This window comes from Mobula birostris, chromosome 18, assembly GCF_030028105.1.
Source record: "Mobula birostris isolate sMobBir1 chromosome 18, sMobBir1.hap1, whole genome shotgun sequence".
NCBI classification, from domain to species: Eukaryota; Metazoa; Chordata; class Chondrichthyes; order Myliobatiformes; family Myliobatidae; genus Mobula; species Mobula birostris.
The window spans coordinates 34,617,037-34,635,248 of record NC_092387.1 but is presented as its reverse complement, the minus strand read 5'-3'; the positions used below and the strand labels follow the sequence as shown (position 1 = coordinate 34,635,248).

The 18,212-nt window shown below is 44.2% G+C and overlaps 1 pseudogene; it reads left to right on the top strand.

Moving 5' to 3' along the window:
* Positions 1 to 407: 407 nt before the first annotated feature.
* The window catches only part of LOC140212251 (carbohydrate sulfotransferase 3-like), a 53,671-nt pseudogene continuing 35,866 nt past the window's right edge, over positions 408 to 18,212 (top strand).

Below are 18,212 nucleotides of genomic sequence, written 5' to 3'. Positions count from 1 at the left end.
GTACTGCAGAATGAGGGGTTTAAAATCAGTCCGCACAAGGCTCAGCTAGGCAAACAGACCGTAAAGTACCTGGGCTACACCATTTCCCAAGGGAGGAAGGACATGTCAGATGACAGACATTCGGCAATCAGCTCCATGCCCTGCCCAGTCAACGTAAGGGGAGTGAGGAAGGTGATGGGACTAGTGGCCTCGATACAGGCCTTGATTAAAGGAGGGAAGCCCCCCTGGAAGCGGTAAAGTGGGGGTCAGAAGAGGAAAAGGCCTTTACAGAAATCAGGAAAGCTCTGGTTTCTGCACCTGCGCTAGGGTTACCAGATGCAGCTCGCCCCTTTCACCTATACTGTAGTAACGAGGGAGGGTACTACAACGCGGTAGTGGTGCAGGACTATGGGGACACTAGAGGGCCAATGGTCTATTACTCTATGAAACAGGATCCCATTGCAGCAGGACTCCCCCGCTGTGTTGCAGCGTTAGACTGCGCCACGTGGGCTGTGCGAGTAAGCGAACCAGTTGTGATGATGGGGCAACTGATCCTACACACACCCCATACCATTGTAGAACTCCTGAAGACGGGGAGGCTGAGGGCAGTCACTGATAGCCGACGAGCAGCTTGGGAGGCAGTTCTCATTCCAAAGGACAAGTCAGTAACTATAGTTAGAGACACTGGGGAGAATCCCGCGAGCACTATCCTAACAGAGGGAGAAGCACACGAGTGCCAAATAGAAATTGTCAAGGAAGAAGATATCGGTGTGAAGGAAACACCTCTGGAAGGAACAGCAGATGAAATCTTTATAGATGGGTCTCAGAGGTACATAGATGGGAAACCACGAACTGGGTGGGCCGTGGTAAAGTAAACAGGTGAAGAGTTAGCTTCAGGAGCACTGCCGGGGGCTGCTCAGCTCAGGTAGCAGAACTGGCAGCTCTGGTAGAAGCTCTACGCTGCAGTAAGGGCAGACGGGTAAATATATATACCGACAGCCGGTATGCATTCGGGGTGGTGCATGATTACCTAATGGCTTGGGCACGACGAGGATTCATAACTTCAACAGGTGCTAATATTCAGCATGGGCACCTAATACAACAGCTACTGGAAGCAGTGAGCCTGCTAGAAGAGGTGGCAGTGATTAACATAAAAGCACACCAGAAGGGTGAGAGCATGGAACAGAAGGGAAATGAGTGGGCAGATGTTGCTGCAAAGAAGGCAGCAGAGGAACAAGAGGTAATTGAAATTGCAAGAGTGCAGGAGGAAACGACAGAAGCCAGTTTAGTAAAATTATATGAAGAGGTAGAGGCAGAAGAGAAGGAAAACTGGAGGAGAAAAGAAGCAAAGGAGGGATCAGATGGGTGCTGGACACATGGGGAGGAAAGAGTCGCGGTGGCCCCACCCTGTATTAGACAGATATTACTGAAGTTATATCATGGGGTGATGCATCAGGGAAGGCAGAGCATGATCACAACCCTCCGGCAGGACCGGCAGTGGCCAGGGATGGGCAGGAATGTTGAGAAATTCTGCCGCCGTTGTATTATTTGTGCCCAGCATAACCCTGGTAAGGACAGAAAGCTACAGCTGGCAAATCAGCCTCAGCTGAGGGAACCCTGGGAAAACATCCAGACAGACTTCACAGGGCCCCTGCCAAATGGATCACTTCACTCAGTGGGTAGAGGCTTTCCCAACAAGGGACTGCACTGCCGGCACTGCTGCATGGATCCTAGTTCAGGAAATCCTCCCAAGGTGGGGAACCCCAGTTCAGGAGGATTCAGATCAGGGAGCACATTTCACGGGGAAAGTGATGAAGGAAATGTGCCGACTGCTAGGGATTCGACAGCGGTTCCACGTACCCTACCACCCCCAGGGTTCAGGGATGGTAGAAAGGATGAACCGAACAATCAAGAATACGTTAGCCAAAGCTATAGCTGAGACAGGAAAGACATGGGTGGATGTATTACCAGGAATCTTGATGAGGTTGCGTGCAACCCTGAACTGCACTTTGGGTCTCAGCCCCTACGAATTATTGATGGGGCGAGCAATGTGACTCCCTTATGGGGTAATTACGGGTTGCGGGGAGCCTGGGGCCTATAGGGATAGAATGACCCAATATGTGAAAGACCTTTGTAACCAACTTAAAGATTTAAAGGATCCAGCGAAACAACAGCAACGAATCGCTGATCAGAAAAAGCCAGAGGGAAGGGGAATAGTTCTTCCATAGCACGGAGACCAAGTTATGGTGAGGGTGCTGCCAGAAAGGCCAGGGTTTGCCCCCAGGTGGATAGGACCACAGACGGTACTCTTAACCAATGACACATGTGTCTGTGTACAGACTCGGCAAGGCAGCCTGTGGAAACACTGGACTCAGGTTAAAGCAAATGACTCACCCTCTTGTTGCTCCCACAGACACAGCAGGGAACCAAGTGTATCCAGTAACCATATAATTACAGAGAACCTAAGAGAGGAACACCAGCCGGCCATGCCAGACCTGACCACAGCTGGTGAAAACATACCCGGAAAAAACGCAAAGGCAGAAAATGCCGGGAACGTGGCAGAAGACACTGAGAACGTGTTGGAAAACCACGAATAGCCCGCTAAAGTGTGATGATGATGGTACTCTGTAAAGAAGGCTGGTTCCTGAAGGTAGATAATTAATTTTATAGCATAGTTTAGAAATTTATTGGGAAATAGACGGGGAGGGATTTTTGAGTTAAAGCAGAGACGGCAAGTTCCACCACTTCGATGGTATTTCAGACTGCACTTGGCATCTGGAAGCAGTCACCCCCAGTCTGAGGAGCTGGGCCCTTTCAGCAGTTGGACCAGTGATTGACCGGACAGTTTGGAAGGGTGCCACCGGGGAGAGGTCCTTGCAGACATTTACATAGAGGCCACCCCAACCCCTTCCTGTACATCGATGAGAGAGCCTGTGGGTGCTCCTGGAAGGAGAGTTTCAGCGACCAGAGGATAAAGGGCTGAAGACAAAGGAATGTGATTAAGATGCGGTCAGCCTGCAGGGACACGAAAGCAGCTGCATTCCTAAAGAACTGGAACAGCCTCTCTGCTTAACATTTGGTAGGTAGCGATTAGGTAATGCTAGGATAGATATCGAAGTACATAAAATTGGGGGGGGCGGGGAATGTCAAGACAGGGCATATTTGCAGCCCTATTTGAGAAGATCCTCCTAGGTTGGCCTTTCCTGATACAAATTTAATTTTTGTCCAGGAAGGCCAAGAGGAGGGACTGTTAGAGTGAGTTTTTTGGGTAGATGATTTGCTTACACTTAAATGGCTTTGGCCACCAGACTTCTATTTTAACTGTTTGACAAAGGACTGTGAATTAAGTCCACCACAATGCACTTCCTTAAATGGTGTGAATATCAGATGCTTCTGGCGCCTGCTGCTGTAGTTTCGAAGACAGTATTATCTATATATTATAAATATTAATTGTCATCTATGTTAGCATGGGAAATGCCAAATAAATGTATCGTAGACTTAACTTACATTCCTAAAGGCTGTGGATACCAACCCAGACATGTTGGTGTCAGAAGGAAAGGATAGTGTGATATTTTGTATGTAGCTTCAATAAGAAGCATTGTCTATAACTTTTTAAGTAGCAATTGCTTTTGTGTTTAGCATATAAATATCGAGCCCACATTGAGCTAGCAGACCTTTCTGTGGAAAGCGTCTCAGTGCATAGATGCCTGATGTACCTCGTTGTGTCAAATAAAGAAGCTGCTTTGTATCTAGCAGTGACTCTATCTCTCCAGTGATTTCATCCACGTTACAACTATTCTTTAGCCCCAACTATTATTATTAGCCCCAACTATTCTTTCTTCTACAACAGTACCCCTCTAGGCCCAGAAAGAACAATGGGACTGAAGATTAGATCTCTTAATAAATCAGTGAGTTGTTTTGTCTATGTCTCCCCTTTCACTGTGAAAGGGTGACACCTCTCTGTCCCTTTATTAGGGAGGGAGAGAGATCCTGTGGTATGTCAAATTGTCTGGATGAACAATTCATTTTTATTGTACTGCAGATGATGGTCTTTCTTAGGGGCTTTGCTCTTGCTTACCTGGCAGGTGGAGGGTCCTGATGCTTATTTTTGATGAAGGAAGCGAGGGAGGGGAGGGTCACTGCTTTGCTGCTGTCTGTATGTGGGAGGGGGAGCATGGAGGCTTTGGGGTTCCAGCAGTTTAACCGTCACTTACTCTTTGGGGCATCTTCTGTTTTGTGGATGTCTGCAAAGAACAAGAATTTCAGGTTGTTGATTGTATACGTTCTCTGATATTAAATAGAACTACTGAACTATTGAACTAATAATACCCTTGTTAGGCCAACTATATGGCCATCCCTTAATGCCAACACTTTACCTGCACAGAAAAATAATTAAGGTCACTGAAATAAAGAACTGTATTAAAATAAAGAGAAGTTAAATCCAGGGATGGATTTGTACATGAAAACCCCAATTCCAAACACTGTCCCAAAAGGAGGGGTTCTCTAGAACCACTTTGGCCCTGCTCTAATGATCTATATCCATTTTCAACAGTGGATCCCATTTAATAGCTTGCTTATACTCCTGAATAATCTTTTCCCAATCAGCAGGAAGGAGTGGAAGGGGCAGTGGTTCTGTGGATGTGTATTTGTTCAATTCTTTGTGTCACTATCAGAAATGATAAGCTCCAGTATCTCTTCTACAGCTGGTTTTAGCAACCTCTGATCCACAATTGTTAATTCGGTTAATACATCACTGACTACCTTATTGTAGCCAGTTGGATTGCATTGCAACTGTCTCTTGTAATGTGCTCTTGCTGATGTGGAGATGTGGTAGATGTTGTTCACCAAGGAATACTTCAAGATGTTTTCATTATTAACAGGCAATATGGACAGGGAACAGATGTGGTACAGTATGTAGCAAAATCACATTCAGTCTGGTGTCTTTGCACAAATTCCTCTGAACATGCCCAAAGATTCCACCCGTAGTAACCACTTGAACAAACCACACCACTGTTGGAGACCAAGCATGGGCGAGATAATCCTGTATGATGTGCCCTCCACTTGAATCCAGTAATAAAGGATCTGATATTTCTTTGAATGGAAGACATCTTATACAGGACTAATCCCCCATGCTTGGTCCATAAGAGCAGTGTTGGTTTGTTCAAGGAGCTGCTACATTTTGTTGACAAAAAAGAATCGACAGTTATGCCAAGTAAACATCTGTCTTAGACAAAGGATTACAATGGACTTGTGGGGGAATTTAAAATGCAACATTGCTAAGTCAAAAGCAGTTTGTAGCAAGTAACGACATTTTGTCGATTTCATGCTGTGGGATTAGTGTAGGAATACAGTTTGGGATGGTCATCATTGACCATAAACTCTATAGCGTGGTGTTTGCTTAAGAATTCATTGGTAGGTTCTATTGAAATGCTGAAATACTTTGATTGTCAATATTTGAATTGAATGCTGTATGTTTGGTCTGGATCAAGCACTTGGAAAACTGAAGGTAGTGACCTTGAAGTCGGAACTAAAAGAAAAATTAAACCTATTGAGAAATCTCTAGTGAGTAGAATTGAAAGTTCTTAAAAGGAATATAATAAAATGGTCAGAATAATTAAGGATGTGATACCATTAATTTGATGTTTTATGCAAGAGAAAGAAAATGTCTCGCAAGTGCTGTCTCACTTTGAAGATGCGAAAAGTATTCATGAAGCTGTTGTTAAGCAACACAACATGTTGTCATTAATTCCTATCTCAGAGCAAGGTAAACAAATCAAAAGCTTTGAAAGTATTGAGACTTTTATTAAGCAGTTGAGCAGAGGTTGAACAATGGCTGAAACAAACATGTGATGTTGAAGGTCATGTTGTCGAAGCAAGTGAATATATTTATCAAATTCCATTTAAGTTTTTTTTCCAGACAGAGGATTTGTGTGACAGGTACGTATGAATACAAAGTCTAACTGTTTGAATCATCCTATCACTAAGATCTGTCTTCTACAGGAGGCAGAGGTTTGAGGAGCTTCAGCTCTAGAAGATTCATGATTCTGTCTTGTTAGAGAACGGTGGTAGAAGATCACTCTGTACTGGGCTAAGTGCTGGTAACCTCTGGCCTAGATAAGTGTTGCATGACTTGCCTGTAAGAAGAAAGAGAATATTTGTGTGAATGTTAAGATTGCATGTCTCCTGTTTTATTACAACTATATACTGCTAAATTATTATAGTACAATGATTAAGGAGCTGGGATGTAGGAGCCATGTTTCTGTTTTCTATCTGCATTGTGTAATTATGTTGGGCATTTATTATGTTTATTATGGTAGTTAGTCACATGGGTAGGGGTGTGGTAAAAGCGAAGAGTTTGAATATGCATTTATGCTTTGTTTTTGAGGTTCAGTTAAAGTTTGTCTTTAGTCAATTAGGTTTAGAGATTGTTGGGTATGAAATCTTTGTTGACCGCTTAATTATGCTTAAGTTCAATTAATTATGCTTATTTACATTGCAGAAAGTTTAAATGTGCTTATTACATTAAGATTGTTCTGCTATATCACTAGTTTATTTTCATTAGTTTTATCACTTCAAGATTGCTTGCATTTCTAGTTGCTTAATAAAGGATCAAATATATTTCCTCAACTTTGAACCTTATTATTGGATTCAAATGGAAGGCACATCATATGGGATTAAACCCCCATGCTTGGTCTCTAACTCCTACTGACTAAAGACAAAACTCAAACTGAACCTCAAAGCCAAATCATGAAGAGCCAAGCTCTCTGCTTTTACTGCATCCTCACCCATGTGACTAACTATCATAATAAGTAGGCAACACAAAAATACAATGCAGATAGAAAACAGATACATCGCCCCTTCACCTCGCTTTGGTGACATTGCATCAAGTTCATCTCCTTTTGAACTTGTGTAATTCAATTACGTAGGCTGGCCGGTTACTTCAGAATCAGAATCAGGTTTATTATCACTGGCATGTGACATGAAATTTGTTACCCTGGAGATATCCAAGTTCTCTCATGGTATTTTCCGACGGTATGCTTCTCATAAGAGGGTATGTCTGATTGTCTCTGTGTCAGGGAATGTAGAGGCCAGACACAATGACTCTTATTCTCACAGTCTTCATGGACATGATTAATCAGAGTGAGATCTCAAATGTAGCACAATCGGGCACCTTTAAGCACCCATTCTTACAACTGGTTGACATTGTAGGTTTTCACAAGTAAAATGGCTGAGGCATTTTGTGTTTAAGAATAAACATAGCAACTTGCTTATTAACCATCAAAAAACTGAACACAAAGCGCAGTAAGAGTCCTTTATGCATTGACCTTATGTCAGACCAGCCTCTTAAAGTGAACCCCAAACCAATGTTAGTGGTTATGAATTATGTATGTTTCCACCAATTACATTACACAATTATATGCTCCCCAGAATTCACTAAAACTGGCATTGTGAGCCTGTTCAGAGCCCAGATGAGCCACTTGGCTCAAGTCCTATGTTCCATGGGTGGGGGAACAGCAGGTGTCTCTGGCTCGTCCGGGGGTGTGTTGATATGTTCTTGGTCACGTCGTGATGGCAGGGGCACGGTAGTGGAAACTTCTTGGTGGGCTGGTTTAAGGTGATCGATCGAAACGCATTCAGGTTTGCCCCTCTTGTCTATGATAAAAGTCTTTTTGCTTCGTTCCAAATTTCAGAACAGGCCATCATAAGGGCTTAAGGGGATGTTGGTGTGCATCATGGTGGACAAAAGTAAACGAGGCTGAATGTAGGTCAACAGGAACCCAAGAGTGTTGTACGCCATGATGGGAGGTAGGAATAGGTGCAAAGGAATTGAATTTACTGAGGAGGGTGGAAAGTGTTGAGAGGCTGACCAGGCAGTCGTGACATCAGGAATAAAATCACCTGGCACTCATAATGGCTGCCCATATACCAATTAAGCCGTGGACAACTGCAGGTCCTCTTTTGGAGCTGTTCTGAGCCCCAGCAGGACCCATACAGATGATCATGTCAATGCTCAGAGCAGCAAAGCCACTCGTATAGGCCATTGGACTGCGGATGATATGTCATGGTGTGATGTAGCCTGACGACGAGGTTCTGGGCCATCCCAGCCCAGAGGTCTGATATGAATCCATGCAGGCTGCAGTCCAATCACATACGTCTTTTCTAAGGCCGTGCCACACAAACTTCAACGCAACCAGGTTCTGTGAGGCCTTCTGGTTCAGATGCGAAAGGCTGTGCATGGAGCCAAAAACAACCTGCCTCCAGTTTGTGGGCACGATGGGGTGATGGGCGACTGCTTGAGACTTTGTACAGGAGAGAAACCCCAGCTTCCCCAAACTTAACTGTTGTTCGGTAAGCCTGGACCTTTGGCCAGTAGCTTGGTTGGTTGCCATGCCACTTTCTTCTTTAGCTCTTGTTAATAAAATTAATCTTGATATAATTTATCTGTCCTTTACCTAATACATCCTTAATTGCCTTAGTAAAATTGTAGATAAGATCAGGCTATATGCGGTATACAGGGAAGGGTAGTGCCTCTGGTGAAGAGGCTTGTTATGTCCATTCCAAGGCTGCTACCTGGAATGGTCCCCATCAGACACTCAGCTCTCACTTGTGGCTTCAAGTAGCGGCAGCAGCCATACCCCGGTACAGGTGGACTAAACCAGGTGAGGGTAGCTGACAGCCTGGTACTCCAGTGAGTTAGGGATATGCCCATCCTCGCACGCAAAGTCAGCTCTGGCAGACTGGCTGGATGAGCTCTACTGTGAAATCCAATGGCCAGGAAAGTGCTACTGCAACGCCCCTTGGAGAGCAAGGAGCATGATAAGGCACAGAAGATATAGATAGATAGATAGATATACTTTATTAATCCCGAGGGAAATTTGGTTTCGCCACAGCCGCACCAACCAAGAATAGAGCGTAAATATAGCGATACAAAAACCACCAACAATCAAACAACAAAATGCAAACTATGCCAGATGGAAAATAAGTCCAGGACCAGTCTATTGGCTCAAGGTGTCTGACCCTCCACGGGAGGAGCTGCATGTTCGATTGCCACAGGCAGGAACGACCTCCCGTGCCGCCAAGTGTTGTATCACGGTGGAATGCGGCCAAAGTCCAACATTAAAAAGTTCAATATCCAGTCTGCAAATGCGTTCCTCGATCGTAATATGCCCCGGATTGCACCATCTGTTGTTAACCAGATCAGTAAGCGCCCAACTCCTTTACGCTTACCGCTCTCAGTGCACTTCTGGTCAGCCAGAACGGTATTACCCACCGAACTCCTCTTCTCCATAAGTCTCTGTTGTCTCTACCCAGTCCTCTTTCCTCGACTTTGTGATCCCCCTCTGCATCCTCTGTGTGTTTTCCTCCGGATTTCAGCAGGGGTGTCCGCCGCTCTGCTCGCTAAACCAGCCGGCATTAGCTGGTTTCTAGAATACATCATGCGACATTGCTTCTGTCCCGCGTGTCGGGATGTAACCATTTCCAGCGCTAAAAAAGACCCAAATAAAACTCTCTCTCCCAGCATGTTAGAGAGGGTGCAGCTTCAACGTGTTACCGTGAGAAAAAAAAATACAAAGAATAACGTAAATTTTAAAAAGTAAGAAGAAGAATGTAAGAATAGATCGGAATGGCTGTACAAGGCTGCATGCACGACTGGCGCATGCGCACTTCATGGTCATCCACTGCGACTTAAGAAGACCCCAGTTTGTGATGCTTGTTTGTACTATTGGACCTGGACTTCTGAGATCGAAAGAGTGGAACTGTCCCAGTGGAATGGCTATTCCACTTTAAAAAAGTTCTTCTGCACAGGTTTCCTGTCATTGTCGGAGACAATGACAAGCTGTCCAGTAATAATACATTTTGAAACAGAATGGTGGCTGCAAGAAGGCTTAATTAAGTTCCAGACTAGGTTCTGATTAGAGAATAAAATGATTTTCCATGGGTCAAACAGCAAATCCAATAATGGGTCCATGCTACAATACAATTAGTGAAGTTCCTGAAACTTGTGTGTCACAGCTGTTGCATTCCACACCTCTGCTTCTAGGCTTTGTCACCACAGGAGCACAATCCATATCTTCTCCGATCATTTTGGATCTACCCCTCGCCCTCCCAGTTTCAAATTTCTTACTACCTCTTCTTTCAGTTAGTCCTGACGAAGGGTCTCGGCCCGAAACGTTGACTGTACCTCTTCCTAGACATGCTGCCTGGCCTGCTGCGTTCACCAGCAACTTTGATGTGTGTTGCTTGAATTTCCAGCAACTTCAGATTTCCTCGTGTTTGCGTTTTACAATCCACATCTACTAGCTCTTAGCCCTCATTAATCCTCCTTCTACAACAGTGTATGGCACTGACTGCCATTGATAGTGGTGGAGACACATACGTTAGGGACATCTGGGAAACTCTTAGATAGGCACATAGGAGTTTAGTAATATGGAAGACTATAGAGTAGGGTAGGGTTAGATTGACCTTCGAGTCGGTAAAAAAAATGTCAGCACAATGTTGTGGGCTGAAAGACCTGTACTGTGCTGTAATATTCTATGTTCTCTGAATATATGTGGTTAACTTGTATTAATGACAAGATTAACAGAGGGTAGAACATTATGAATTGAGATGCGGGTGTTGAAACTAAAGCCGAGAAACTTCTTACTATAGAAGCTGAGAAAATTATAATATCTCATTCAGAAAATGTTTACTGTACTTTGGGCGATATACTGCAGGGCTAGAAGGGTGAAACAATCTTAAGTCCTCAAAGGAAGAGAAAGAGGCTAGACAGGAAGGGACAGCCGTAACATCAACAGCACAATAATGACAATGGTTTGAATAGAGCATCATTATAGGTTTTTCATTCTAGAACAAGATGCTGATGAAGAAAAAGATGAAAAGCAGAAAGTAAACTGAAGTTCCTTCTGATATTCATTAATCCAGAGCTTCCACAGATTTTTTGGCATGGCAACCCTTGCAAAAGGTGATTTCTCAGGTCAGCAGTATTCTACCAGCAACTGTGAGCATATCAAATCAGAAACAATGGCTGGGCAGCTTTCTCCTTACAGTTTAAAAGAAAACAGGGGTTGGAGAGACATTTTCAATCTTCCAGTCCTCTGGAAGAATCATTACTAATGCCTCCAAAATCTCTATCGCTGCCTCTTTCAGAACCCTAGGGGGCAGTTCATCTGGTCTGGGTGACTCATGTACCCTTAGGTCTTTCTGCTTTTTGAGCTCCTTTGTCCCTTGTAATAGTAACCGCACTCACTTCTCTTCCCTCACACCTTTCAACATCTGGCACACTGCACAGTGAAGGCTGATGCAAAATACTTACTTAGTTCACCTACCATCTCCTTGTCCCCCATTGTTACTGTTCCGGCCTCATTTTCTAGTGATCCTATGTCCGCTCTCATCTCTTATTTTTTTTTACATACTTAAAAAAGCTTTTACTATCCACTTTGATACGTTTGCTAGCTTGCTTTCATATTTTCACCCTGGAAAAATTGGCAAAGGACACAGCTGACTCCCTTGATGAGGCATGACAGGAATTTCTGAAATGTCAGCAGAGTTAGTGGCAGCATAATCTGCACCCTTGCAAAACAGAATGGCCCTACACTTTATTTCAGCTGGAAAAGGGGGTACTTGTGCTTTAATTGGGCAGGAATGTTTCACCTACATAGCAGACAATTCTGAAAATATAATTCATCTGATGGATTATATCAGAGAGGCTGCAGATAGAATTAGAAAAGTGGGAGAGCATTTCCACAATGAAAATCCCTCTGGAAGCTGGTGGCCATTTGGAATGCTGGGAGGATGGTGGCCTATTGTTTTACGTTATGGAATAACCATTGGTATAATAATAATGGCAATAATCCTATATTGATTCTTGTGCTCAGTGGTGGGCCTGAAAATAAGGGAATGTTAGAGTTTTGGGTACTTGTTGATAAAAGAGAGCCATGAGAACCAAATCATTATAGCCTTAAAGATGTAATCCACTTTGAAAATCCTGATAATATTGAATATATGTTGTCATGATGTGACAAAAAGGAGGGAATGTGGAAGTATGTATTGAATTTTGTATTTTTTGTAACCATTTGGTGTGACAAAATGGAATTGCACAAATCCCAGAATGCTAAACTAATATGTTGCAATATATGTACATGGCTAAAGGAATACATGACTGCAGGCACATAATTGAATATATGTTCAATGTACTGAATAATTGGCAAGAATAAGGAAGTAGCAGAGACGAGTCAACTGCAGGTGGCAGAGTATAACAAATGTATCAGAAGGACTGAATTCGCTGCAAATAGTAGCTGAGTCTTGTTCTTAGGTATAAAAATAACGCTTTTTAAATGGTGTGTTGGAAGTTTCCTACCCTCCCTAGACAGAGTGGAGGTGAACTTTTACCTTGCAAGTAGTAGAAGTGCTAGATAACAATCCTCTCAGTGTTGGTATTATGTTCTGTGGGATTTAGCAGAGAGGTACTCGATACAGTGTTACATTAGTAGTGAGGGATTTCAGTATTCTGTGTTCTGAGCTCTGTGTCAGATGTGGGAAGTCCGGGAGACTCCCAGCCTCCCGGACGGCCACATCTACGCCAGGTGTGTCGAGCTGCAGCTCCTTAGGGACTGCGTTAGGGAACTGGAGATGCAGCTCAATGACCTCCGTCTGGTCAGGGAGACTGAGGAGGTGATAGAGAGGAGCTATAGGCAGGTAGTCACACCGGGGACTCGGGAGACAGACAAGTGGGTAACAGTCAGGAGAGGGAAGGGCAGGAGTCAGAGGCTAGAGAGTACCCCTGTGGCTGTACCCCTTAACAATAAGTACTCTTGCTTGAGTACTGTTGCGGGGGGGGGATGGCCTACCTGGGGGAAGCAACAGTGGCCGTGCCTCTGGCACGGAGTCTGGCCCTGTGACTCAGAAGGGTAGGGAAAGGAAGAGGGTGGCAGCAGTGATAGGAGACTCTATAGTTAGGGGTCAGACAGGCGATTCTGTGGACACAGGAAAGAAGTACAGATGGTAGTTTTCCTCCCAGGTGCCAGGTTCCAGGATGTTTCTGATCGTGTCCATGATATCCTGAAGTGGGAAGGAGAACAGCCAGAGGTCGTGGTACATATTGGTACTAATGACATAGGTAGGAAAAGGGAGGAGCTCCTGAAAGCAGATTACATGGAGTTGGGAAGGAAGTTGAGAAGCAGGATCACAAAGATAGTAATCTCAGGATTACTACCTGTGCCATGCAACAGTGAGAATAGGAATAGAATGAGGTGGAGGATAAATGCGTGGCTGAGGGATTGGAGCAGGGGACGGGGATTCAGATTTCTGGATCATTAGGACCTCTTTTGGGGCAGGAAACACCTGTACAAAAAGGACGGGTTGCACTTGAATCCCAGGGGGACCAATAACCTGGTGGGGAGGTTTGCTAAGGCTACTGGGGAAAGTAATCCCCTAGGATTGTTGGGGGGTGGGAACCAAACTGAATAGACGGAGGAAGAGGCAGTTGGCTCATAAATAGAGAAAGCTTGAAGACAGTGTGAGAGGGAGGATAGCCAGGTGATAGAGAAGGGACGTGCTCAGACCGATGGTTTGAGATGTGTCTATTTTTATGCAAGGAGTATAATGGACAAAGCGGATGAGCTTAGAACGTGGATCAGTACTTGGAGCTATGATGTTGTGGCCACTACAGAGACTTGGATGGCTCAGGGACAGGAATGGTTACTTCAAGTGCCAGGCTTTAGATGTTTCAGAAAGGAGAGGGAGGGTATTGGGAAATTAATCTGGTTAGGTGTCAGGTCTCTCAGTGGGAGAACATTTTGGAGATAGTGATCACAATTCTATCTCCTTTACCATAGCGTCAGAGAGGGATAGGAACACACAAGTTAGGGAAGTGTTTAATTGGAGTAAGGGGAAATATGAAGCTATCAGGCAAGAATTTGGAAACATAAATTGGGAACAGATGTTCTCAGGGAAATGTATGGAAAAATGTGGCAAATGTTCAGGGATATTTGCATGGAGTTCTGCATAGGTAAGTTCCAATGAGGCAGGGAAAGGATGGTAGGGTACAGGAACTGTGGTGTACAAAGGCTGTTATAAATGTAGACAAGAAGAAAAGAAGAGCTGACGAAAGGTTCAAAAAACTAGGTAATGATAGAGATCTAGAAGATTATAAGGCCAGCAGGAAGGGGCTTAAGAAAGAAATCAGGAGAGCCAGAAGGGGCTATGAGAAGGCTTTGGCAGATAGGATTAAGGAAAACCCCAAGGCATTCTACAAGTATGTGAAGAGCGAGAGGATAAGACGTGAGAGAATAGGACCAATCAAGTGTGACAGTGGAAAAGTGTGTATGGAACCAGAGGAGATAGCAGAGGTACTTAATGAGTACTTTGCTTCAGTATTCACTATGGAAAAGGACCGTGGTGATTTTAGGGATGACTTACAGTGGACTGAAAAGCTTGAGCAAGTAGATATTAAGAAAGAGGATGTGCTGGAGCTTTTGGAAAGCATCAAGTTGGATAAGTCACCGGGACCAGACGAGATATACCCCAGGCTATTGTAAGAGGCGAGGATGCAGATTGCTGAGCCTCTGGCAATGATCTTTGCATCATCAATGGAGACAAGAGAGGTTCCGGAGGATTGGAGGGTTGTGGATGTTGTTCCCTTATTCAAGAAAGGGAGTAGAGATAGCTCAGGAAATTATAGACCAGTGAGTCTTACTTCAGTGGTTGGTAAGCTGATGGAGAAGATCCTGAGAGGCAGGATTTATGAACATTTGGAGAGGCATAATATGATTAGGAATAATCAGCATGGCTTTGTCAAAGACAGGTCGTGGCTTATGAGCCTGATTTAGTTTTTTGAGGATGTGACTAAACACGTTGATGAAGGTAGAGCCATAGATGTAGTGTATATGGATTTCAGCAAGGTATTCGATAAGGTACCCCATGCAAGGCTTATTGAGAAAGTAAGGAGGCATGGGATCCAAGGGGACATTGCTTTGTAGATCCAGAACTGGCTTGCCCACAGAAGGCAAAGGGTGGTTGTAGATGGGTCATATTCTGCATGGAGGTCAGTGACTAGTGGTGTGCCTCAAGGATCTGTTCTGGGACCCCTACTCTTTGTGATTTTTATAAATGACTTGGATGAAGAAGTGTATGGATGGGTTAGTAAATTTACTGAATTGGGGGTATTGTGGATAATGTGGAGGTCTGTCAGAGGTTACAGCGGGACATTGATAGGATGCAAAACTGGGCTGGGAAGTGGCAGATGGAGTTCCACCCATATAAGTGTGAGGTGGTTCATTTTGGTAGGTCAAATATGATGGCAGAATGTAGCATTAATGGTAAGACTCTTGGCAGTGTGGAGTATCAGAGGGATCTTAGGGACCGAATCCATAGGACACTCAAAGCTGCTGTGCAGGTTGTCTCTGTGGTTAAGAAAGTATAAGGTGCATTGGCCTTCATCAATTGTGGGATTGATTTTAGGAGCCGAGAGGTAATGTTGTAGCTATATAGGACCCTGGTCAGACTCCACTTGGAGTACTGTGCTCAGTTCTAGTCGCTTCACTATAGGAAGAATGTGGAAACCATAGAAAGGGTGCAGAGGAGATATACAAGGCTGTTGCCTGGATTGGGGAGCATTCCTAATGAGAATAGTTTGAGTGAACTCGGCCTTTTCTCCTTGGAGCGACGGAGGATGAGAGGTGACCTGAAAGAGGTCTACAAGATGATGAGAGGCATTGATTGTGTGAATAGTCAGAGGCTTTTTTTCCCAGGGCTGAAGTGGCTAACACGGGAGGACATAGTTTTAAGGTGCTTGGAAGTAGGTACAGAGGAGATGTCGGATAAGTTTTTTACGCAGAGAGTGGTGAGTGCCTGGAATGGGCTGCCGGCGAAGGTGTTGGAGGCGGATACGATAGGGTCTTTTAAGAGACTCCTGGACAGGTACATGGAGCTCAGAAAAATAGAGAGCTATGTGTAACCCTGTGTGGCGCGTGGCCAAGTGGTTAGGGCGTTGGGCTCACGATCTGAAGGTCATGGGTTCGAGTCTCGGCCAAGGCAGCGTGTTGTGTCTTTGAGCAAGGCACTTAACCACACACTGCTCCAGGCCACCCAGCTGAAAATGGGTACCAGCAAATGCTGGGGGTTAACCTTGCGATAGACTGGCATCCTATCCGGGGTGGGCGAGTCTCGTACTCTCAGTCACTTCATGCCACAGAAACTGGCATAAGCACTGGCCTGATGGGCCACAAGGCTCGAGAACAGACTTTACCTTTAACTAAAATGGGTAACCCTGGGTAATTCTTAAGATGAGGACATGTTCGGCACAACTTTGTGGGCCGAAGGGCCTGTATTGTGCTGTAGGTTTTCTATGTTTCTAATATGTAGATAGCTTGGGGAAATCAAGTTGATGCTGGATCCCAAGAGAGAAATTCTGGAATGCCTCTGAGATGGGTTTTTGGAGGAGCTTGTGGTTGACCCCACTAGGAAATCAGCAATTCTGGATTGGGTGTTGTGTAATGAACTAGATACGGTTAGGGAGCTTACGTAAATGGAACCCTTGGGAAACAATGATCATACCATAATAGAATTCATGCTGCAATTTGAGAGACAGAAGGTAAAGTGGATGTATCTGTATTACGGTGGAATAAAGGGAATTACAGGGGCATGAGAGAACAACTGGCCAAAGTTGATTGGAAGGGGACATTAGCAGGGATGACAGCAGAGTAGCAATGGCTGGTGGTTTTGGCAGCAGGACAGACATATCCCAAAGAAGAGGAAATATTCTAAAGGCAGGATGACGCAACCGTGGTTGACAAGTGGAGTCAAAGCCAACACAAAAGCCAAAGAGAGGACATTTAATGGAGCAAAAATCAGTGGGAAGTTAGGGGATTTGGAAATTTTCAAAAAATCAGAAGAAGATTACTAAAAAAACATAAGGAGGGAAAGGATGAAATAGCCAATAATATCAAAAATGATGCAGAAAGTTTTTTCAGATATATAAAGAGTAAAAGAGAGGCAAGAGGAGATATCGGACTGCTGGAAAATGACACTGCAGTGATAGTAATGGGGACAAGGAAATAGTAGGTGAACTTATGAAGTACTTAGCATCAGTTTTCACTGTGGAAGAAACTAGTAATATGCTAGATGTTTGATAATGTCAAGGGGCAGAAGTGAGTGCAATTGCTATTACTTGGGAGAAGGTGCTTGGGAAACTGAAATGGCTGCAGGTAGATGTCACCTGGACCTGATGTAAAACACTACAGGTTTCTAAAAGAGGTGGCTGAAAGGATAGTGGAGGCATTAGGAATGATCTTTCAAGAATTAATAGATTCTGACATGGTTCCAGAGGACTAGAAAAGTGCAGTTATCACTCCACACTTCAAGAGGGGAGAAAGGCGGGAGAAAGGCAGGAGAAAGGAAATTATAGGCCAGTTTGTCTGACCTCAGTGGTTGGGAAGATGTTGGAGTCGATTGTTAAAGATGTGGTTTTGGGATACTTGGAGGCACATGATAAAATAGGTCACAGTCCGCCAGGTTTCCTGAAAGGAAAATCTTGTCCAACAATTTTGTTGGAATTCTTTGATGAAATAACAAACAGGGTAGACAAAGGAGAATTGGTGGATGTTGTTCTTGGCTTTTCAAAAGGCCTTTGACAAGATGCCACATATGAGGCTGCTTAACAAGATAAGAGCACTTGGTGTTATAGGAAAGATACTAGCATGAATAAAGCATTGGCTGATTGGCAGGTGGCAAAGAGTGTAAATAAAGGGAGCCTTTTCTGATTGGCTGCTGGTAACTAGTGGTGTTCTGCAGGGGTCTGTGTTGAGACCACTTCTTTTTATGTTGTATGTCAATGATTCGGATGATGGAATTGATGTCTTTGTGGCTAAGGTGGCAGACAATATGAAGATAGGTGGAGGGGCATGTAGCAGTGGGGAAGCAGAGAGGTTTCAGAAGGACTTTGACAGATTAGGAGAATGGGAAAAGAAGTGGTAGATGGAATATAGTTTCAGGAAGTGTATGGTCACGCACTTTGGTGAAAGGAATAAAAATGTAGTTGATTTTCTAAATAGGGATAAAATTCAAAAATCTGAGGGACAAAGAAACTTGGGAGTCCTTGTGCAGGATTCCCTAAAGATTAACTTGCAGGTTGAGATGGTGGTACCTCATCTGCTGAGGTCTAGATCTGTGGCATTTAAGTCTGGTGACCCAGGTCTGTACAAGAAAATCTGGTATGACTTGTGGAGGGCTACTTC